The 8,035-nt window shown below is 48.2% G+C and overlaps 1 pseudogene; it reads right to left on the bottom strand.

Annotated features, from left to right (window-relative positions):
* Positions 1-6,493: 6,493 nt before the first annotated feature.
* On the bottom strand, positions 6,494-7,409 carry LOC122707033 (annotated as a pseudogene).
* Between the last annotated feature and the right edge of the window lie 626 nt (positions 7,410-8,035).

Raw genomic sequence — 8,035 nt, 5'->3', positions numbered from 1 at the left:
AGGAGCTGAAAGAGGAGACACCTGCAAGACCCTTGGGAGGGGATAGCCCTGAGGATGCATCCGGGACTGGGGTGGGGGTGAGGGGGGGCAGAGTGGAGAAGACTAGGGGGGATTCCAGGGTCCCAGTGGCCCTGAGGCAGCCCTGTAGGTGTCTTCTGACCCAGAAGGGATGCAGGCATGGAGCCAACCTTCCCCATGGAGGAGGGGCCTGGGCTGGAACTGAGACAGGAGAACAGGGGCCTAAAGGGGTTTCAGGGCTGTGACAGGGACATGTGGCCAGAGTGACAGGGACCCTGGAGACCATGGAATTGCCCAGGTCACCTGCCCAAGACAGTCCCGCCAGCCAGGGCTGCAGTCCTGCTCACACAGGGGCTCCTCCAGGGTCCAGTGTGTGGGGAGTGAGGCCCCTCCCAGCCCACCCCTCCTCAGGGACAGCTGCCCTGTTTCCAAGGGACTATTTGCTGAGAGGCCCCCAGGGCTGAAGGGCCAGCACCCTGAGCCCCAGCCAGCTTCCTGCCATCAGGGGCCTGGTCACCTTTGCTGATAATAAACCCTGGGACAAGCTGAGGCTGGAAAGAGAAACAGAGCAAACCTGAGAACCGTCCTGGACTCCCAGAGCTCCTTGAGCCCCAATTGCCAGTGGAGCCCTGGAGCCTGCGGGCCTCCCCGTGGGCACTGCCGGGGTGGGGAGGGGCACTGGGGTGAGGGTTGATGGGGGTGTCTGTCCCCAAAGCTGTTCCCAACTCACCTCAACAAAATAACCCTGCAATTTACACCTAAGGCTAAAAGACAACTTTAGATCCATTTAATAGCACAGAGGGAGGACTTGGGGAAGGAGAGGCATGGGGGTTCCTGCTGTGTGACCCTGGGTCAGGCCTGTGCCCTCTCTGGGCCCCTGTTCCCCCACCTGGAAAGCAAGAGGTTTGCCTGAGTCTCCCCACTCTAATCTGTGAGCCTGGACGCGGTGCCCCCATCAGAGCACAGCCTGGATGTGGCCGAGCCCTGCCTGCCCAACACCAGGCATGTGGACCGGAAGACAGTGAGCTGGGAAGGTCATGGCCGGGACAGAGGAAGGAGGAGGAGGTGAGATGGACACTAAGAGTGACAGGGAGGCTGTGGGGCTTGGAGGGGATGCTTCACAGATGGATGACCTTGGGCAAGCTTATTCATCAGAGCCTCAGTTTCCCCATCTGTGCAATGGTCCTAATATTGACTTCATATGAATTAAATGTATGAAAGCATGTGAAGGGCTCATCAGAGGGCCTGGAACATAAGCATACCCAATCCGTGCCAGCTACCTGTCCCCCTCTCCCTCACAGAGAAGGCAGAAGGCCCCGGCCCCACTCTGGACATCAGCACGTGCAAGCTTGATTTGTTCCAGATCAGGGGCTGCAAACCAGTTTGTACTGCAGGTGGTCCAGAGGTGTGTTTGGTTTCCCTATACAGTGTTTTCTAGAAGAGATCATATAGAATTGGTGTTATTGTTTTCTTAAGTGTTTGTTATCTACCCAATATTTTAATTTCAGTGAAAATCTGCATTTCCAGCTTTCTTTGACTCCTCAGGAGATCTGGTGTCACGGGGCTGTGTGCCCTTAGGAAGCAGTGGGGGTGGGTGCCTGGAGCTGAGCACTTACTAAGCCCTTTACTTTATATTGTTCCTCATGCTCATCTGTGCTTAGTATTTTCTGTGTTTTTCTCATTCTCATGTCTGATTGATATAAGGCAGGACTATGATCATCTCCCATATCCTGGTTTATCCTCTTGGGCATGGCCAGGCTTCCTGCCTGCTCACAGGAGCATCCACCCCTCCATCCCGGGAGCATCCATGTCCTCAACCTCGTGTATAGCCTTCAACACATTTCACATGCTCTGAAATCATATGTAGACATGTGTGCACAGACATGCACACATGTTTGTAGGGCATATCTGTAACCTTTTTTTCCTGATTTATAAACACAAGACCTTATGCACACGGCATCTTGCTTTTCCACCACCCCCGACAGAGGCAGCTGTCTCTGTCCTCTCCAGCAGCCCTAGTCCTCTCCATCCCCTTTACTTATTTCCTTCCCTTCTGGCTCCTGTGGGTGTTTGGATTGACCCCCCTTCTCTAGATCAGTGGACCCTCCCCTGTGAGTCTCAGACACTGGGGGACAGACCCTGGGAGATATGACCAGGGGTCCTGGGATCCATGTGACCACCATGCTCTAGGGCAAGAGGTAGGCAAGCATTTCTGGAAAATTTTCTAGAAATTTATCTTGGTTTTGTAACAAATTAGTTGTACAACAGACTACTATAAGCTTGGTATCTTAAAACAACAGTAACTTTTTCTCTCACAGTTCTAGAGGTCAGAAGTCTGAAACAAGGGGTCAGCAGGGCTGTGCTGTGTTTGATGCCCCAGGGGACGATCTGTCCTTGCCTCCTTTAGCTTCTGGAGACCCTTTAGCTTGTGGCTACCTAACTCCCTCTCTGTTTCCACCTTCACGTGCTCATCTTCTCTCAACTACATGTATGTGAACTTCTCTGTCCTTTCTCTTGTAAAGACACCAGTTACTGGACTGTGGTCCCACCCTCTGTCCAGGACCATTTCCACACAGGAAATCTTAACTAAATATGTCAGCAGAGACCCTACTTCCAAATAAGGCCACATTCTGAGGTTCTGATTAGACATGACTTTTTTGAAGGACACTCTTCAATTCATATGCTCCTTGCTCCCATCTTCCTGTCCTTTTTTCATGGTGACTTTTTCTAATGTGATTAATTGTCTTAACTGTATTTATTTGCTCTTTCAGATTGGTGTCTGTTCACTGGAGTTCTTGGGACTCACAGTGGGTTGATCTCTTGTGTACTTTGTCATTAAACTGTGAGCCCCCTTTTACAGGACCCCCTTTTTCCTAGGAGGATCCTGGCACCTGGGTTGGGAGCTTCACCCAGAAGAACTGCACTTGCTCAGAATCCTCCTGGCCAATCACCTGTTGGGCTGAAATTGAGTTAATTTCCTAGGTTGGAGTTTTTAGAGCTCAGGGATCAAGAATATTTTGGCCCAAACCCACAAGAAGAGAAGACTTGAGATTTCTATTTCTCTTGTGGTGACTTTAAAAAAAAGTCCAGGCTCCTGGAAGGTGGATGTCAGCTTTATCCTTCCCTCCATCTGGAGGCCGTGGTTTTCCTTGTCTGCCCTTTCTCCAGCCCTGTGGCCCTGGCTTTAGGGAAGTGTCTCAGCTCCAACTCAAGGTACATCAGTTCAGTTCAGTTCAGTTCAGTCACTCAGTCGTGTCCGACTCTCAGTGACCCCATGGACTGCAACACACCAGGCTTCCCTGTCTATCACCAACTCCCAGAGTTTACTCAAACTCATGTCCATTGAGTTGGTGATGCCATCCAACCATCTCATCCTCTGTCATCCTCTTCTACTCCCGCCTTCAATCTTTCCCAGCATCAGAGTCTTTTCAAATGAGTCACTTCTTCTCATCAAATGGCTAAAATATTGGCGTTTCAGCTTCAGCATCAGTCTTTCCAATGAATATTCAGGACTGATTTCCTTTAGGATGGACTGGTTGGATCTCCTTGCAGTCCAAGGGACTCTCAAGAGTCTTCTCCAACACCACAGTTTAAAAGCATCAATTCTTTGGTGCTCAGCTTTCTTTATAGTCCAACTCTCACGTCCATACATGACTACTGAAAAAACCATAGCTTTGACCGTATGGACCTTTGTCAGCAAAGTGATGTATCTCCTTTTTAATATGCCGTCTAGGTTTGTCATAGCTTTCCTTCCAAGGAGCAAGCGGCTTTTAATTTCATGGCTGCAGTCATCATCTGCAGTAATTTTGGAGCCCAAGAAAATAAAGTCTGTTGTCGTTTGGCCATTGCTTAATAGTAATTTTAATAGTGGCTCAAACCAATAAGACAGAAGAAGTGCCCCCAGAAGAGGATATAGCCTTCACAAGATCTAGAAAGCTTTCTTTCAAAAACAGCCTAAGAAAGTAAAGGGCCTTCACTGTATAGGCAGATAACTATATGTCGAAGGTGAAGGTGACAAAGGCCACTTATGGGCTAGGAGTATTGAGGCTAGGAGTGTTGACACAGCCAGACCAAAAAATCTCCTCTAAAAATTCTAATCTATTTGACTGGCTGCCATGTATTTCTTCTGGATGGTAGAAACTCTTAAAATATAGGAAACTCTTAAAATACAGGGGGAAAAAAGCCTCAGAAGATCAGTTATGTTTACATATCAAAGACACAGAAAGAGAAATGCAAGATCCCTCTAAAGGGCTTTTGATCCTTTAAGGTCAGAATTCTAAAAATGTATTTTATCAAGCTGGTTTTTCTAGCTGCACATGCAAAACTAATTAATTTTGCAAAGTCCAGTGAACACCAATTTGGCCGTTTTGGGGATGTTTCCTTTAATTTCCAATTAAGCAAGACCTTTTTTTTTTTTAGTTCTACCACTTTATTGCTACCAACCCATCTCCCTCCACCCTCATGGACTGCAGCCCGCCAGGCTCCTCTGTCCATGGACTTTTCCAGGCAAGAATACTGGAGTGGGTTGCCATTTCCTTCTCCAGGTAAGCAAGACCTTGTAAATATAATTCTGTAGACACTTCTCTGTGTCTTTCATCTGAGAATAACCCATTGTGATGAAAAAAATTAATCGACAGACAGTCTAAGAAACAAGTGGAAACTTTTATTTGGGCCAGTCTGGGAATTATAACCTAGGAGACAGTCTTTCAGAACACTCTGTGAATGTTCTACCTATGAGGTCAAAGCACAGTTATATAAGCTTTTGAGACAAAGGGTTATCCATCAAGTGAGGTATTACTGACACTTAACATGATCCAGATCAGCTCAACAAAGTGTGTGGTGCATACAGGTCATTGTCGCCCCTTAGGAGAAGAAAGAAGATTATCTCCTAAGAAGCTGTGGTCCTTGATATGATAAAGAAGGAATGTTATCTACTCAGGAGGCATGGTTAATGCAGATGCACAAGACCCAATAAGGGGAGGGAGGGGGCCCAAACAGGAAAAGGAAAATTTTATATTTAATCTTTTCTCCTCTTGCCATTAAAATATGGATTTCATTTCAAATCATTTCATTTCAAATCGGTGTGTTTCCACCGAGCAAAATCTTCCTAGTGTCTTTCTCCTGAGAATAACCCAGGTACTGCTTCTTGAACTAAGTGTCGAGGAAAACCTACCCCTCCAGGGAAGAGTTTAATAGCGCCAAATCAAACTTTGCATCATCACCCAATAACAGGAGATCCGATAACCTCCCCCATATTCATTTGGACTCTCTGAGGAGGCAGATGCACACAAAAGGTACCCAATCTCCAGTGCCTTGTAGAGTTAGGATAAGTCTGCTCTGGGTTCCTCCTTCATCAGTCACCAAAACTGCTCACTGAAGGGAAAACAAGAAACCTCACAATCTAAGTTGTGAGTTACATTCTATTTGAAGACCTCACTAGAGACTATAGCTTGGGAGACACATCACAGATAGCTCTGAGGAACTGTTCCAAAGAGGTGAGGAAGGGCCAGGATACTTGGGAGTTTTTGCTGGAAAAAAAAAGAAGGAAACATATTGTCAAACATCAAAGGATTATTAGTAATCACAAAAACAGGAATCTCAAGGTTTAGTGTTTTTCTTGGGACCAGAAGGTGCATTAGAATCATTCTTTTCTTATGCATTGTAATGATCTATAGCCAGTGCCCTGTCTTTCTCCATCGTGAACTCCCCTCGGGCTGCCCCCACTGGGGGCTGCTGCAGTGGCTGAAGGCTTGATGGCCAGCAGCATTCATCGTTTACAGAAATGACTCACAATATTTTTTTGTCCACAAGGCCTGTAGACAGTGGGTTTTAGTAAGACAGTTAAAATTCCGGAGCCAATCTCAGGTGGGACGGAGCCCCATGGGGGGCCTAGGGATCCAAGTCTCTGCATTAGCACTCCTGCCCAAGGGAAATTATTGATCTCCAGAGATTTTTTTTTTTAAACTTAAAGGAGAGGTGCACTATACCACCCCCTCCACAAGGAGGAAGTGAGGCCTGATCCTTAGCTACCAAGTTACACCCCAAATCCACTCCACACACTAAGGCACCCCTAGGGGGACAGACACGCTTTGGCAATGAGGCCCCTCCAGAGGCCCGGGGTGTGAACAGCTGCACAGAGGGCTGAGTGATGTGGAGTTAGCACCTAAGGAGGCAGGAGGGGTGTCAGGGAGGAAGGAGTCTCAGGTCCTGATGGATCAGAAGAAGGAAAATGGGGAGAGGTGGTCAGGACACAGATGAGAAAACCAAGGATTATCAGAAAAGGGGCAAAAAGTAAAAAATGTAGATAAGATGAGAGAAGCAAGAGAAAGAGGCAAAACAGAATGTGGGAAACCAAAGAAAACAGGAGGGAGACAGAGCAGAAGAGGGGAAGGGAAAAGAAAGGAAAGTGAGATAAATGGGGAAGGATTTCAGGAGAGACAGAGGGAGCCAGGAAGACATCAGAGCTCGGTAAAGATACCTCCTGTGAGCAGAGGTGTTCAGGAGTCCCTGGGCTGGTCCTCAGTCCCTACAGAAAACTGGCAGGCCCAGTACACCAGGTCGGCCACGTAAATCAGCAGGTTGATGGCTGTCAGGATGGCCACAGCCAGTCGCTGGTCCCAGACGCACACATAGTTGGTAAGTCTATGTTGACAGCTCACATCCCTGGACCTCTTGGGCTGCCCGCCAAACTTTGCATCAAATTGGTAAAGCGACCAGAGGACCAGAGCACCGATGTAGAGAAGGACGGAGAGCAGGCTCAGCACCAGATGGAACGTGGAGGAGGAGATGGGCAACCTGTTCTCATAGTCAGCCAGGTTCAACAGGATGGTCACGATCCCCAGGATGAAGCAGATGGAGTACACGGCCACACACGACACCAGCAATGGGTGGTCCATGTAGAGGCTGGGGTTGCTGATGAAGGGTAAGATGACACAGGCCACCAGTGTCTCTAGCATCTTGAGCAGGAATGGCAGGCTGCCTATATAGCCAGTGAAATCACCCGTCTGGGGCCAGCCCAAGATCCAGATTGCTTCGGTGGCATAAGCCACAGTAGAGATGAAGCAGAACGCAGTAGCAGCAATGGCGTGGTCCCAGGAGGGGGTGTAAAATAAGAACTGAACATAGGTAGCAGGGTAAATGATGGAGACCAAGAGGCAGAAGAGGGCGAGGTAGCAGGCATGGCAGAGAATAAAATCCCCCCAAGAGAAGGAGAAGCAGTACTGTAGCGCCAGTGATTCGATTATGAGGATGATGAAGGTCACCACGAAGCAGAAGCACAAGATAACAAAGGACCAGTTACTTGTGGGCACCGTCCAGCTGTCCAGGCTGCCCACTAGTGAGATGGCCACGCAGGTGGAGAGCAACTGCAGTGTTCGGAGGAAGTAGCCCATGATGGCCCAGAAGTCCAGGCTTCAGGACGATCATGTGGAGGTCATGATGGTCATGCAGGTCACCTTCACCAATATGAGAGTGGTCTTGGCTGAGGACCCACCGGAGAAAGATCCAGCTTCAGAGGTAGATTAAGTCAGATGCCAGGGAAATGCTCAGGGCTCTGTGAGGGCTGAGGCTCAGGATCTGTGGAGTTGGAACCAATGGCTCAGACACTCAGGTAATAGCACATACGCTCCAGAATGGTTCTCCCCACCCATCACCCTTGGCCTTGTCAGGAGACTTGTCTTATCCCAAAACTCCCAGCTGGGTTGGGTCTGGCTTCATACCATGAACATATTTTTGCCCTTTGAGCTGTGTCATTATCTATAGAAACACAGAGCAGGATAGCCTTTATCTGACATCCCAAGCCTTTCAGGCTCTGAAAATTAAAAAGTGTTAAATAATTCATTTGGTAACAGAATTTGACCTAAACATACACTAGATATTTAATGATCTTTATTTATTTCACCTGGGGCTTCCCCATTAGCTCAAGGGTAAAGAATCTGCCTGCAATGCAGGAGCCTCAGAAGACACAGATTCGATCCTGGGATTGGGAAGATTCCGTGGAGCAGAGCATGGGAACCCA

Source organism: Cervus elaphus, chromosome 13 (genome assembly GCF_910594005.1).
Source record: "Cervus elaphus chromosome 13, mCerEla1.1, whole genome shotgun sequence".
Classification (NCBI taxonomy): Eukaryota; Metazoa; Chordata; class Mammalia; order Artiodactyla; family Cervidae; genus Cervus; species Cervus elaphus.
Note: the sequence above shows the minus strand (reverse complement) of the source record. Positions and strands in the feature narration are given on the sequence as shown.